The sequence below is a fragment of the Poeciliopsis prolifica genome, unplaced genomic scaffold (assembly GCF_027474105.1).
Source record: "Poeciliopsis prolifica strain line A6 unplaced genomic scaffold, Auburn_PproV2 SCAFFOLD063, whole genome shotgun sequence".
In the NCBI taxonomy this organism is placed as follows: domain Eukaryota; kingdom Metazoa; phylum Chordata; class Actinopteri; order Cyprinodontiformes; family Poeciliidae; genus Poeciliopsis; species Poeciliopsis prolifica.
Genome location: NW_026562438.1, coordinates 1,454,082 through 1,467,143, shown reverse-complemented (window position 1 = coordinate 1,467,143; position 13,062 = coordinate 1,454,082). Strand labels below are relative to the sequence as shown.

At 54.0% G+C, this 13,062-nt stretch overlaps 1 pseudogene; it reads left to right on the top strand.

Moving 5' to 3' along the window:
- Positions 1 to 658: 658 nt before the first annotated feature.
- On the top strand, positions 659 to 12,827 carry LOC129379963 (phosphoinositide 3-kinase regulatory subunit 4-like; annotated as a pseudogene).
- The last annotated feature ends 235 nt before the right edge of the window (positions 12,828 to 13,062 follow it).

The window sequence follows — 13,062 nt, the reverse complement described above, 5'->3', positions numbered from 1 at the left end:
TGTTTGAACAATTATTCGCTTTGGTTCTGGTTGCTCTCCAGATGCAACATTTGAGCCACCAATCTGGAACAAAACTCCCAGAAAACTGTAAAGAGCTGAAACACGGAGTTCCTTTTAACCCACCTGACCTAACATAATAAATAAAACACTGACCAACATATTTGTGTGATTTGTTTTTCATGATGGCATTCATCGCAGTGGAATTGGTTTCTCAAACGACTGCTTTTATGACGTAAAGCACTTTAACTGCCTTGTAGCTGAAATTGCTACAAAATAAACTTGACTTGAATTCATTTAAAAATGAAACTTTATTCACTTGTTTTTAGTTCGCAAGATTTGTTTCTTTTAATTTTATTTTAGTTTTAGGTGATTTTATGTGGTAATATTTTATATTAGTTGTAGCTTATTTTTGCTGATGCAGCATTTTGGTATTCGGAAGTTTTAAATGTCCTAATAAATTATACTTTGGTTTGACTACGCGTTTTATAATTTTATAATGGTGTACCCATACAAACGTACTATCTATGCAATATTAATTTTTATTGAAACCACATACAGAACTGAACAAGTTGCATTCATGTGCTCTCCAGTCTCCAGTACTTCATCTGTCCAATAGACGATCTGACATGCTGACCAGCAGAGGGCGCCACAGCACACATCTGCTGTGACCCGGATTCATAACAACAGCTGGACTCGGCTGGCTGCTCAGCTTTGCGGTCCTGTCCGGAGCTTTCATGGCATAACAACACGTTTTAACGTTACTGGAGTCTAATCGAAGCGGGGCGGAAGACGGTGAAGCCTGCGGAACGGAAGTAGTTAAAGCCCCGCGGGTTGACGCAGTTAGCATCTCCTAGCCACTGCTAGCATCAGAGAAAGGAGAAACGGTTAGCTCATGCTAACGAACTAAAGCTAGCGCCGAACCGGTCACGTGATCTGCGGCAATTCGAAAACATCTGAACGTAAACTGGTAAGCCACCTTTTGTTTACGAGTTATTCATTTTTTATTGGTAAACGAGTGTTTACGGCGGAGCTAACGCTGACAGCCGGTTCCGCAGAGAGGAACCGGAGAACTGCTGAACTGCCGGAACTACCAGGAACCCAGACGGATTTGGTTCTGATTTACGTCTAAATACTCATTTTCCTTTGAGTACTTAATCATAGAATTATTGCACAAACATTGAATGTAGAAATGTTCGGTTCAGTCCAATTCAACCGTGGAGCCACTGACTGAAGGTTGTTCAGAGAGCTGAAGCTTAAATATTACTGGAAGGTTGAGTGGAAGGAAAAAAGAGATGCCAAAGTAACTTTAGCTTTTATTGGATTGAGAAACAGAAGATATACCACATCTTCTGTTGGTATAAATAAAAGAACAATGTGATCACATTTTATTCTATCTGTTTGTTACATGTTGGATTCATGTTAATTTGTATCATAAAGAGATTTCAGATGACATATTGAAACATTATTAACTACTGTGACCCAATTAGCATCAAAATTGTTACAGTTAATGTAAACTAACAAAAACTAAAATTGACAAAACATTTTTATTAACTCAAATGAATAACTTTAGTAAATAAAACTACATTGTGCATTTAGAAGACTAAAACAAACCAAATTAAACATCTAATTTTTATAATTCTTTTTAAAAGCTAAAACAAAATTATAGATGTTTAATTTTTTTTGCCTTACCAACTGATGTGTTTGTTCATGTCAGTAAATTACAGCGAAAACTCAAGAGCCAGCTGGCTGCTCAACAATGAAAATGTCGTCTTCTGTTGAGTATTTATTACCCAATCGATGTAAAACTCAAGCAAAGTATGATAAAATTACTATGATAACTAATAAAAACTAAGCTAAAACGAAACAATATGCAATTAAAAATAGCTAGTGAAAACTAACTCAATTAGATAATATGTCACCACTAAATAAAAATAAACTATTAAAACTATTAAGACCAGATTAGCATACAGGCAGGTCCAGTTTTCTTTTATAAAGTGTGTGACCCGTGGCGTCTGTCTCCCAGACGGACTCGGCGGCGGTGGGATGGGGAACCAACTGGCAGGCATCGCCCCCTCCCAGATCCTCTCTGTGGACAGCTACTTCTCAGACATCCACGACCACGAGTATGACAAGAGGGGCAGCACGCGCTTCTTCAAGGTGGGCGCGCAAGCACCGCGAGGGCCTGGTGGTGGTCAAGGTGTTCGCCATCCAGGACCCGTCGCTGCCGCTCACCAGCTACAAGCAGGAGCTGGAGGAACTGAAGATCCGCCTGCACTCCTGCCAGAACCTGCCCTTCCAGAAGACCTCCCTAACAGAGAAGGCCGCCATCTTGTTCCGCCAGTTCGTCCGGGACAACTTGTACGATCGGATCAGCACGCGGCCCTTCCTCAACAACGTGGAGAAGCGCTGGATCGCCTTCCAGATCCTCACTGCCGTGGACCAGGCGCACAAGGCCGGCGTCCGCCACGGCGACATCAAGACAGAGAACGTGATGGTGACCGGCTGGAACTGGGTGCTGCTCACCGACTTCGCCAGCTTCAAGCCCACTTACCTGCCTGAGGACAACCCCGCCGACTTCAACTACTTCTTTGACACGTCCAGGCGCCGGACATGCTACATCGCCCCGAGAGGTTCGTGGACGGCAGCATGTTCACCACAGAGAGCGACCAGAACACGCCGCTGGTGGACTGACCAGCAACAACCAGCGCAGCCGGGGCGAGCTGCGGGCGGCCATGGACATCTTCTCTGCAGGTACGGACCCGACGAGAGAGGCCAAGACCCGGAGGCCTGGCTGGATGGCTGAACGGAAATGTGTGTGTGTGTGTGTGTGTGTGTGTGTGTGTGTGTGTGTGTGTTCCAGGCTGTGTGATCGCCGAGCTTTTCACCGAGGGCGTCCCGCTCTTCGACCTGTCCCAGCTGCTGGCCTACCGCAAGGGACACTTCCAGGCCGAGCAGGTCCTGCTGAAGATCGAGGACCAGAGCATCCGCGAGCTGGTAGGCACGGGCCGGTTCTGATCCCAAACAGGCCAGGTGTAGAAGGTCTGACTGGATTGCAGGCTGGTCCCAAAGGTTTAATTCAGGGTCAAAGGTCACATCAGCATGCCTGATCCGAAGGTTTCTGACCCTTCATTGTGATCTGAGAGGAAACTCTGATTTCTGGATCTGAACTTCCAGATTAATTTGGTCTCCAATAGAAATGGTTCTATTATGGTCGGTGGTCCAACAGAACCGTTGACCCAGTTGCCTCCTCCAGGTCTTTGTGTTCTTGTTCTGTTGATGTGAACCAGAGGTTCCCTCTCAGGTTTGCAGGGAGGAACTTTAATCCAGACGCTGCTTCTCTGTCAGGAATTAAAACCTTTCAGAAAAATCTAAACTTTTTTCTGCAGACGAGCTGAACGGGGTTTTTCTCTTTATGCATAAAATCTCCATAGACACAACAAAGTTGCTCGTTTTGTTGCTGGTTGCATTCTTGAAGCTTTAGATTTGTGGTTAGTTTGTTGTGACGCAGTGAAAGTGGCGCTGAGTCAGCAGGTTGGAGCCTCCATCTTGTCCTGCAGGTGGCCCAGATGGTCCAGCGCGAGCCGGAGAAGCGTCTTTCTGCCGATGAGCATCTGAAGCTACAACGAGGAAGAGCGTTCCCCGATATCTTCTACAGCTTCCTGCAGCCCTACATGGCTCAGTTCGCCAAGGAGACGTTCCAGTCTGCAGATGAGCGAGTCCTGGTGATCCGAAAGGACCTGGACAACATCCTGCTGAACCTGCAGGGAGGTGAGCCCGTCTGCTTCCTCTCGCCACACTTCCTGTTCCTATCTGACGGCCCGCCTCTCCTCCAGGCTCCTCCTCTTCCTGCCAGGAGGAGCAGGGCCTCGTGGTGCTCGTCTCCGTCATCACTTCCTGCCTGCAGACGCTGCACTCCTGCGACTCTAAGCTGGCGGCGCTGGAGCTCATCCTCCACCTGGCGCCGCGGCTGGGTGTCGACATCCTGCTGGACCGCATCACGCCGTACCTGCTGCACTTCTGCAACGACCCGGTTCCCCGCGTGCGCGCCCAGGCCGTGCGCATGCTCACCAAGGTGCTGGCGCTGGTGAAGTTGGTTCCGAGGAACGACGTGAACATCTACCCGGAGTACGTGCTGCCCGGCATCGCTCACCTGGCCCAGGACGACGCCACCATCGTCAGGCTGGCCTACGCAGGTTTGTGCTGCAGGGCGCCACGCAGTCCCAGCTGCCAGCTGCGTCTCAGGTCTCCATGTTTGTCTCCCGCTGCACAGAGAACATCGCTCACCTGGCGGAGAGCGCGCTGCGCTTCCTGGAGCTGGTGCAGGAGAACAACGTGAACACGGAGCAGGATCCGCGCGGGGAGGACGGCGAGGAGAGCAGCCACCCCAACGAGAACTACGACTCAGGTGATGCTTCGCCACGCCCGCTAGCCACGCCCCGCTAGCCACGCCCCGCTAGCCACGCCCCGCCAGCCACGCCCCGCCAGCCACGCCCCGCTAGCCACGCCCCGCCAGCCACGCCCCGCTAGCCACGCCCCGCTAGCCACGCCCCGCTAGCCACGCCCGCTAGCCACGCCCCGCTAGCCACGCCCCGCTAGCCACGCCCCGCAGCCACGCCCCGCTAGCCCACGCCCCGCTGCCCCGCTAGCCATGCCCGCTAGCCATGCCCCGCTAGCCATTCCCCGCTAGCCACGCCCCGCTAGCCATGCCCCGCTAGCCACGCACCGCTAGCCACGCACCGCTAGCCACGCACTGCTAGCCACGCACCGCTAGCCACGCACTGCTAGCCAGATCGAAGGTCTTACACTAAATGTAGCGAAACAAGCCGAGCGAAATGATCCAAAATGCCAACATGCAGTGTCTGGCTGCTGCCAGGAACACAAGATGCAATTTTATATTTTGTAGATTTGTTCTAAAGAAGTATGTTTTTTCTAGCCACCCTCTGTTAGCTACGCCCCGTTAGCCACGCTGACCTGCCGCTGTGTGTTTGTGACCCTCAGAGCTGCAGGCTCTGCATGAGATGGTGCAGCAGAAGGTTGTGACGCTGCTCAGCGACTCGGAGAACATCGTGAAGCAGACGCTGATGGAGAACGGCATCACGCGGCTCTGCGTGTTCTTCGGCAGGCAGAAGGCCAACGACGTGCTGCTGTCCCACATGATCACCTTCCTGAACGACAAGAACGACTGGCACCTGCGGGGGGCGTTCTTCGACAGCATCGTGGGTGAGGAGCCGGCAGGGCGGCAGGCGTTAGTGTGCGCCCTGCTGGCTGCACACTAACGCCGTGTTGTGTTGAAGGTGTGGCGGCGTACGTGGGCTGGCAGAGCTCGTCCATCCTGAAGCCGCTGCTGCAGCAGGGACTGAGCGACACGGAGGAGTTCGTCATCTTCAAAGCTCTGAACGCCCTGACCTGCATGTGCCAGCTGGGGCTGCTGCAGAAACCGCACATCTACGAGTTCGTCAGTGACATCGGTAAGACGGCGGCTCCTCTCCGCTCTGCGTCGCAGCCGAGCTGAAAGATTCATCGCTGCTTTAGAAAACAAAGAAAGTGTCTTCAGGCTCATAAATGCTGATAAAGTGACAGTTGGACAGCTGAGATCAGAGCTTCTTACAGCCCGGCTTGCTGCTCCACACCTGGCCACGCCCCTTTGCTCTGGCTCTAACTTGTCCTGCTCTGCTTGCCGTAGCTCCCTTCCTGTGCCACCCCAACCTGTGGATCCGCTACGGCGCCGTGGGCTTCATCACCGTGGTGGCGCAGCACCTCAACGTGGCCGACGTCTACTGCAAGCTGATGCCTCACCTGACCCCCTTCATCACCCAGCCCATCATCCAGGTGTGTGCTCTCCTCTTCCTCCTGCTCTTCCTCCTGCTCTTCCTCCTGCTCTTCCTCCTCCTCTTCCTCCTGCTCTTCCTCCTCCTCTTCCTCCTCCTCTTCCTCCTGCTCTTCCTCCTCCTCCTCTTCCTCCTGCTCTTCCTCCTCCTCTTCCTCCTGTTCTTCCTCCTCCTCTTCCTCCTGCTCTTCCTCCTCCTCTTCCTCCTCCTCTTCCTCCTGCTCTTCCTCCTCCTCTTCCTCCTGTTCTTCCTCCTCCTCTTCCTCCTGCTCTTCCTCCTCCTCTTCCTCCTGCTCTTCCTCCTCCTCTTCCTCTTTTTCCTCTCCTCTTCCTCCTCCTCTTCCTCCTGTTCTTCCTCCTGCTCTTCCTCCTCCTCTTCCTCCTGCTCTTCCTCCTCTCTTCCTCCTCCTCTTCCTCCTGCTCTTCCTCCTGCTCTTCCTCCTCCTCTTCCTCCTGCTCTTCCTCCTCCTCTTCCTCCTCCTCTTCCTCTTTTTCCTCTCCTCTTCCTCCTGCTCTTCCTCCTCCTCTTCCTCCTCCTCTTCCTGCTGCTCTTCCTCCTCCTTCCTCCTGCTCTTCCTCCTCCTCTTCCTCCTGCTCTTCCTCCTCCTCTTCCTCCTGCTCTTCCTCCTCCTCTTCCTCCTGCTCTTCCTCCTCCTTTTCCTCCTGCTCTTCCTCCTCCTCTTCCTCTTTTTCCTCTCCTCTTCCTCCTGCTCTTCCTCCTCCTCTTCCTCCTGCTCTTCCTCCTGCTCTTCCTCCTCCTCTTCCTCCTCCTCTTCCTCCTGCTCTTCCTCCTCCTCTTCCTCCTGCTCTTCCTCCTCCTTTTCCTCCTCCTCTTCCTCCTGCTCTTCCTCCTCCTCTTCCTCCTGCTCTTCCTCCTCCTCTTCCTCCTGCTCTTCCTCCTGCTCTTCCTCCTCCTCTCCTCCTGCTCTTCCTCCTGCTCTTCCTCCTCCTTTTCCTCCTCCTCTTCCTCCTGCTCTTCCTCCTCCTCTTCCTCTTTTTCCTCTCCTCTTCCTCCTGTTCTTCCTCCTCCTCTTCCTCCTGCTCTTCCTCCTCCTCTTCCTCCTGCTCTTCCTCCTCCTCTTCCTCCTGCTCTTCCTCCTGCTCTTCCTCCTCCTCTTCCTCCTGCTCTTCCTCCTCCTTTTCCTCCTGCTCTTCCTCCTCCTCTTCCTCTTTTCCTCTCCTCTTCCTCCTGCTCTTCCTCCTCCTCTTCCTCCTGCTCTTCCTCCTGCTCTTCCTCCTCCTCTTCCTCCTCCTCTTCCTCCTGCTCTTCCTCCTCCTCTTCCTCCTGCTCTTCCTCCTGCTCTTCCTCCTCCTCTTCCTCCTGCTCTTCCTCCTCCTTTTCCTCCTGCTCTTCCTCCTCCTCTTCCTCCTGCTCTTCCTCCTGCTCTTCCTCCTCCTTTTCCTCCTCCTCTTCCTCCTGCTCTTCCTCCTCCTCTTCCTCTTTTTCCTCTCCTCTTCCTCCTGCTCTTCCTCCTCCTCTTCCTCCTGCTCTTCCTCCTGCTCTTCCTCCTCCTCTTCCTCCTCCTCTTCCTCCTGCTCTTCCTCCTCCTCTTCCTCCTGCTCTTCCTCCTGCTCTTCCTCCTCCTTTTCCTCCTCCTCTTCCTCCTGCTCTTCCTCCTCCTCTTCCTCTTTTTCCTCTCCTCTTCCTCCTGCTCTTCCTCCTCCTCTTCCTCCTGCTCTTCCTCCTGCTCTTCCTCCTCCTCTTCCTCCTCCTCTTCCTCCTGCTCTTCCTCCTGCTCTTCCTCCTCCTCTTCCTCCTGCTCTTCCTCCTCCTCTTCCTCCTGCTCTTCCTCCTGCTCTTCCTCCTCCTCTTCCTCCTCCTCTTCCTCCTGCTCTTCCTCCTGCTCTTCCTCCTCCTCTTCCTCCTGCTCTTCCTCCTGCTCTTCCTCCTCCTCTTCCTCCTGCTCTTCCTCCTCCTCTTCCTCCTGCTCTTCCTCCTCCTCTTCCTCCTGCTCTTCCTCCTCTTCTTCCTCCTCCTCTTCCTCCTGCTCTTCCTCCTCCTCTTCCTCCTCCTCTTCCTCCTGCTCTTCCTCCTCCTCTTCCTCCTGCTCTTCCTCCTCCTCTTCCTCCTCCTCTTCCTCGCTCCTTCAGCCCCTCCCCTGCTCATGCGTCCGTCTCCTCTCAGATCGATAAGGAGCTGGTCCTGCTGAGCGTCCTGAAGGAGCCGGTCAGCCGCTCCATCTTCGACTACGCCCTGCGCTCCAAAGACATCGGCAGCCTGTTCCGACACCTGCTGCTGCGGCAGAAGAAGAGATCCGGCTCCATCCCGGAGTGTCCGACTCCGGATGACCCGGCCATCGCCCAGCTGCTGAAGAAATTGCTGTCGCAGGTCAGGACAGATTCCTCAGGGTGTTGCAGCGCATTAGCATCAGCTTTCTCTACATACTGAGGTCCAGAGTTCAACCAGGACAGTCCTGATGCTCTGAACCTCAGAGAACTTCCCTTTAATCCAGATTGCTGATCCGACTCAGATCTACAGACGTTCTGGTTCCGACCCAGAACTTAAACCTCAGCGTGTTCCCTGTCCGTCTGTCGGTCCAGGGCATGACGGAGTCTGAGGAGGACAAGCTTCTGGCTCTCAAAGACTTCATGCTGAAGTCCAACAAGGCCAAAGCCAACATGGGGGACGCGGGCCACCTGGGGGACGCGGGACAGACGGGGGTCATCGACCTGGGGACGCTGGGCATCACGGGCCGCCAGGTGGACCTGGTCAAACCCAAGACCGAGTCTGACGACAAGAGAGGTGGGAAACGGTTGCAGAACAAGAACCGAGATCAGTCACCAGAACCTGCCGGGTCTCTGTTCTGGTTCTGAGCTCCGCTGGGTTTGATCATCTCTGGACCAGAACCAGGTTCTGATGAGGTTCTTTGTTTGTCCCAGCAGCGAGGAAACACACCAAGCAGGACTCGGCCATGAACGAGGAGTGGAAGAGCATGTTTGGATCTCAGGACCCGCCGGCCACACAGCCCACCACGGTAACCCCGCCCAGCGCCCCCCCTCTGTGTGGCTGGACCTGTTGGTTCCGGTTCTGTCTTCTCACGATCTTTAAAGCAGACGTTTCCTGCTCTGCCTCAGTCCGCCGACGGCTCCGGTAACCAGGTCAGGAAGTCGACTGCGGCTCCGGCGCCACCGGTGCAGCAGCAAGCGGCGGCCGGTGGCCCCGCCTACCAGCGCCGCATCAACACCTGCAAAGGCGGAGCTGCAGCAGCTGGTGCAGCAGAAGAGGGAGCAGTGCTGCGCCGAGCGCATGGCAAAGCACATGATGGAGAGCGCCGAGTGGGAGAGCCGGCCGCCTCCTCCAGGTGAGGCCTGCACAGCAGGGAGCGCTGCGGGCCGCAGCCAGGGGGCGCTGCGGGCCGCCTGACGCCTGGCTGCAGCCAGGGGGTGCTGCGGGCCGCCTGACGCCTGGCTGCAGCCAGGGGGCGCTGCGGGCCGCCTGACGCCTGGCTGCAGCCAGGGGGCGCTGCGGGCCGCCTGACGCCTGGCTGCAGCCAGGGGGCGCTGTGGGCCGCCTGACGCCTGGCTGCAGCCAGGGGGCGCTGTGGGCCGCCTGACGCCTGGCTGCAGCCAGGGGGCGCTGCGGGCCGCCTGACGCCTGGCTGCAGCCAGGGGGCGCTGCGGGCCGCCTGACGCCTGGCTGCGCTCCGTTTCAGGCTGGCATCCCAAGGGTCTGCTGGTGGCCCACCTGCACGAACACAAAGCAGCCGTTAACAGAATCCGCGTCTCGGACGAACACTCGATCTTCGCCACGGCGTCCAACGACGGCTCAGTCAAAGTCTGGGACAGTCAGAAGATGGAGGGGAAGACCACCACCACCAGGTGGGAATCTCCAGACTCACCGCTGCCTCCTACAGACAGAACATGACCCTACCACTCCCGCGGATTGGTTCTGAATGATCCGGACCTTCTCTCCGTGTTCCACAGGTCCGTGCTGACCTACTCCCGTATCGGGGGTCACGTGAAGACGCTGACCTTCTGCCAAGGCTCGCATTATTTAGCCGTGGCGTCCGATAACGGATCCATCCAGCTGCTGGCCGTGGAAGCCAACAAGCCTCCCAAATCTCCCAAAGTTCAGCCGTTCCAGAGCCGGTGAGCTCCGGAGCCGGCGGCGCTGAGACACACTCGCGACATGTGATGCTGCTAAAATGATCAACTTATTGTTTTTAACCCCATGAAAGCAGTCTTAAAACTCCTTCAGTCTGAAATGTGCAGTTATATATGAATATGTATTAATATTATTAGGGTCTGAAACCCTCTGAGGGTCAGTTTGACACATTCATTTTGCTCCACTGCAGCAGAAGCTAACGCTAAACGCTAATTTTAACCATGTTGAAACCCACATGTGCCGTGAGACCCGGATCCAACCTTTCACTCCTGGCTTCAGTTTTATTGTGGTGGAGTTTTGGTCTCATATAATAATCAACATCATTGCTGCTCCGCAGGAAGCAGAACTTCAGAATAAGAGCCTGAACATAAATGTCCAGTTACTTTAACATCGATGTCCAACTTAATTCAGCCCAGTAAATGAGCGTTTCAGGGTTTTCTACTGCATTTAGGGGAAGAAAAACCGTTTTCAGTTTAGCAGATGCTAAGTGAAAAGTTAGCTCCGCTGTTAGCTCCTCAGTGGAAGCCACCACCTCTCCCCATCTTTAGCACTCATTATAAGAAAAAAACAAAAATTATTTCTTATGCTTCATTGCAGCTTACTCAGGGGAACGTAGCGCCACCTGCTGCACAAACATCAAATTAATTATATGATTCTTTCGATCTCAAAGTGAGCGTTTACGTCAGGATGAGTGTTTGCTTCCTGCCAAACCCCGGGAGTAAATCGGTGCCGATGTTTTGCTGCTCTAAGGACTTGAGACATCAGATCCGTCTGCTTCCAGGACTCTGGACCTGCAGGAAGACGGCTGTGCTGTGGACGTCCACCACTTCCACTGCGGCGCCCAGTCGGTTCTGGCCTACGCCACGGTGAACGGCGGCCTGGTGGGCTGGGACCTGCGCTCCAACTGCAACGCCTGGACGCTGCGGCGACCTGCGGCTCGGCCTCATCACCTCCTTCAGCGTGGACGTGCACCAGTGCTGGCTCTGCCTGGGTGCGTCCCGGTCCCGGAGCCTCCTGGTTCTGGTCCGTTTCCCCGGTGACCGAGCTGCTTTGTTCGCCCGCAGGTACGAGTAGCGGCACCATGGCATGCTGGGATATGCGGTTCCAGCTCCCCATCTCCAACCATTCCCACCCGGCCCGGGCCCGGGTCCGCCGGCTACTCATGCACCCGCTGTACCAGTCGTCGGTGATCGCAGGTCGGCGCCGCGTCCGAACCGGGTCGGTCCGAAAGAGAACCCGTCTCACCACCTGTCTGTGTCTCTGCAGCCGTCCAGGGGAACAACGAGGTCTCCATCTGGGACATGGAGACCGGGGACAGGAAGTTCACGCTGTGGGCCAGCTCCGCCCCCACCGCTGTCTGAGATGCAGGTCGGTCCGGTCCGGTTCTGGGTCCGGCTCCGGTCCTACAGCGGTTCTGATGTCTTGCTTTGTGTTGCAGCCGTCTCCTCACAGCGTCCACGGGATCTACTGCAGCCCGGCCGACGGGAACCCTTTGCTGGACGGCCGGGTCCGACATGAGGATCAAGGTGAGCAGAACCTCTGGATCCGTAGAGAGATCGGACCGGAACATCGAACGCGGCGGCTCTCACGTTGTTTTGATGGTCCCAGATCGACATGTTGATGTCCAAAAGGGAGATGTTTCTGTTGATGGAGCCTCTTCTGCTCCTCAAAACTGACTGAGGGTTTTAATTAGAACCGGGTCGGAAGTTCTGCAGCTGCTGCTCTTTAAAGGCTGCACAGAGTGATCTAATCAGAACCATATGGACCACCAGAACCGATCCTGGTCCCAGTCTTCACAGCATAAACAACCAGATGTTGCTTTTAACCGGTTGGTTCTGTTCAGGTTCTGGGACCTGGCGTACCCGGAGCGGTCGTACATCGTGGCTGGAGGAGCCCACGACTCGCTGCACTGTCCGTCTGTCCTCTACAGCCGTAAGATCATCGAGGGAACCGAAGTGGTGCAGGTAAGGGACACAAACCAAAACTGAAATCAAATTGGAGATTTGGGCAAATTTCCAATTATTTTTTTTTTCCCTTGAACAGCTGAACCTGATGGTAGTTCCTGGGTGGGCTGACATCACTCTAAATTCTCAAAACTTAAGTCTTAAAAAACATATAATTACATTAAAAGATCCATACTTCCAGAGCTAATTGATATAGAGCGCAGAAAATCTGAGAAAAAAGACAAGAGAAACGTCCCCACTTCCCACAATGACCTCAGTTTGTGGGTGAAAACTGGTGAAGGCCCTGCTTATGCAGTAAAACAAGTATACACACACACACACACAGCGCGGCCATCATGTCTCCTTCCTCCGTCCCCTGCAGGAGATCCACAGCAAAAACAGAGAGCGGCGCCGCCGAGGATTCGCCTCGCCGCGGCCTGGAGTCACTTCCTGTCGGCCATCATGACATCATCACCGACATCGCCACCTTCCAGACGACACAGGGCTTCATCGTCACCTCGTCCAGAGACGGCATAGTCAAAGTGGAAGTGAAGACATGGACCGAATTTTATTTTGAAGGGTTTTCATGAGATCAGACTTCTTCTTCCTCTCCTGCTTCATCCTACTGCTTTATCCCAGAACGTGGAGGTGAGCTGTGGATGGACCGGTTCTGGTTCTGTTCTCACCAACCACATCAGTGAATGAGACGGGTTCCGACTCACCTGAAGGTCCGGTCTCGATGTTGATCTGGGTTCTTTTTAAAGAGACCCCCAGCAGCTCGACCCGGTTCTGGTTCTGCTCTTCATGAGTCGCTTTGTTTGGTCTAACTGATGTGAAACAGGTTTGTTAATCAGACGTGAAGTTCTGGAATAATTCAGAACCATTTAAGAGAAATAAAATCCCACTCCCTTCTTTCCAGGTCATTTATATTTAATAAAAAAGCCAGACTCTTATTGTGAAGAGAATCTGTGAGCTTTACTTTGAAAGTCCAAGTTTAAACTAAATTCTTCACGATAATTAAAGACAACTTGATTATAGAGGCGGCCATGTTGGATTAGCACAGGACGAAGAAGCTGCTAGACAGGAATTGAGCCAGACATCCAACCAGCATCCAACAACCATCCAACCAGTATCCAACACCAGACATCCAACCAACATCCAACCAGCATCCAACCAGTATCCAACAC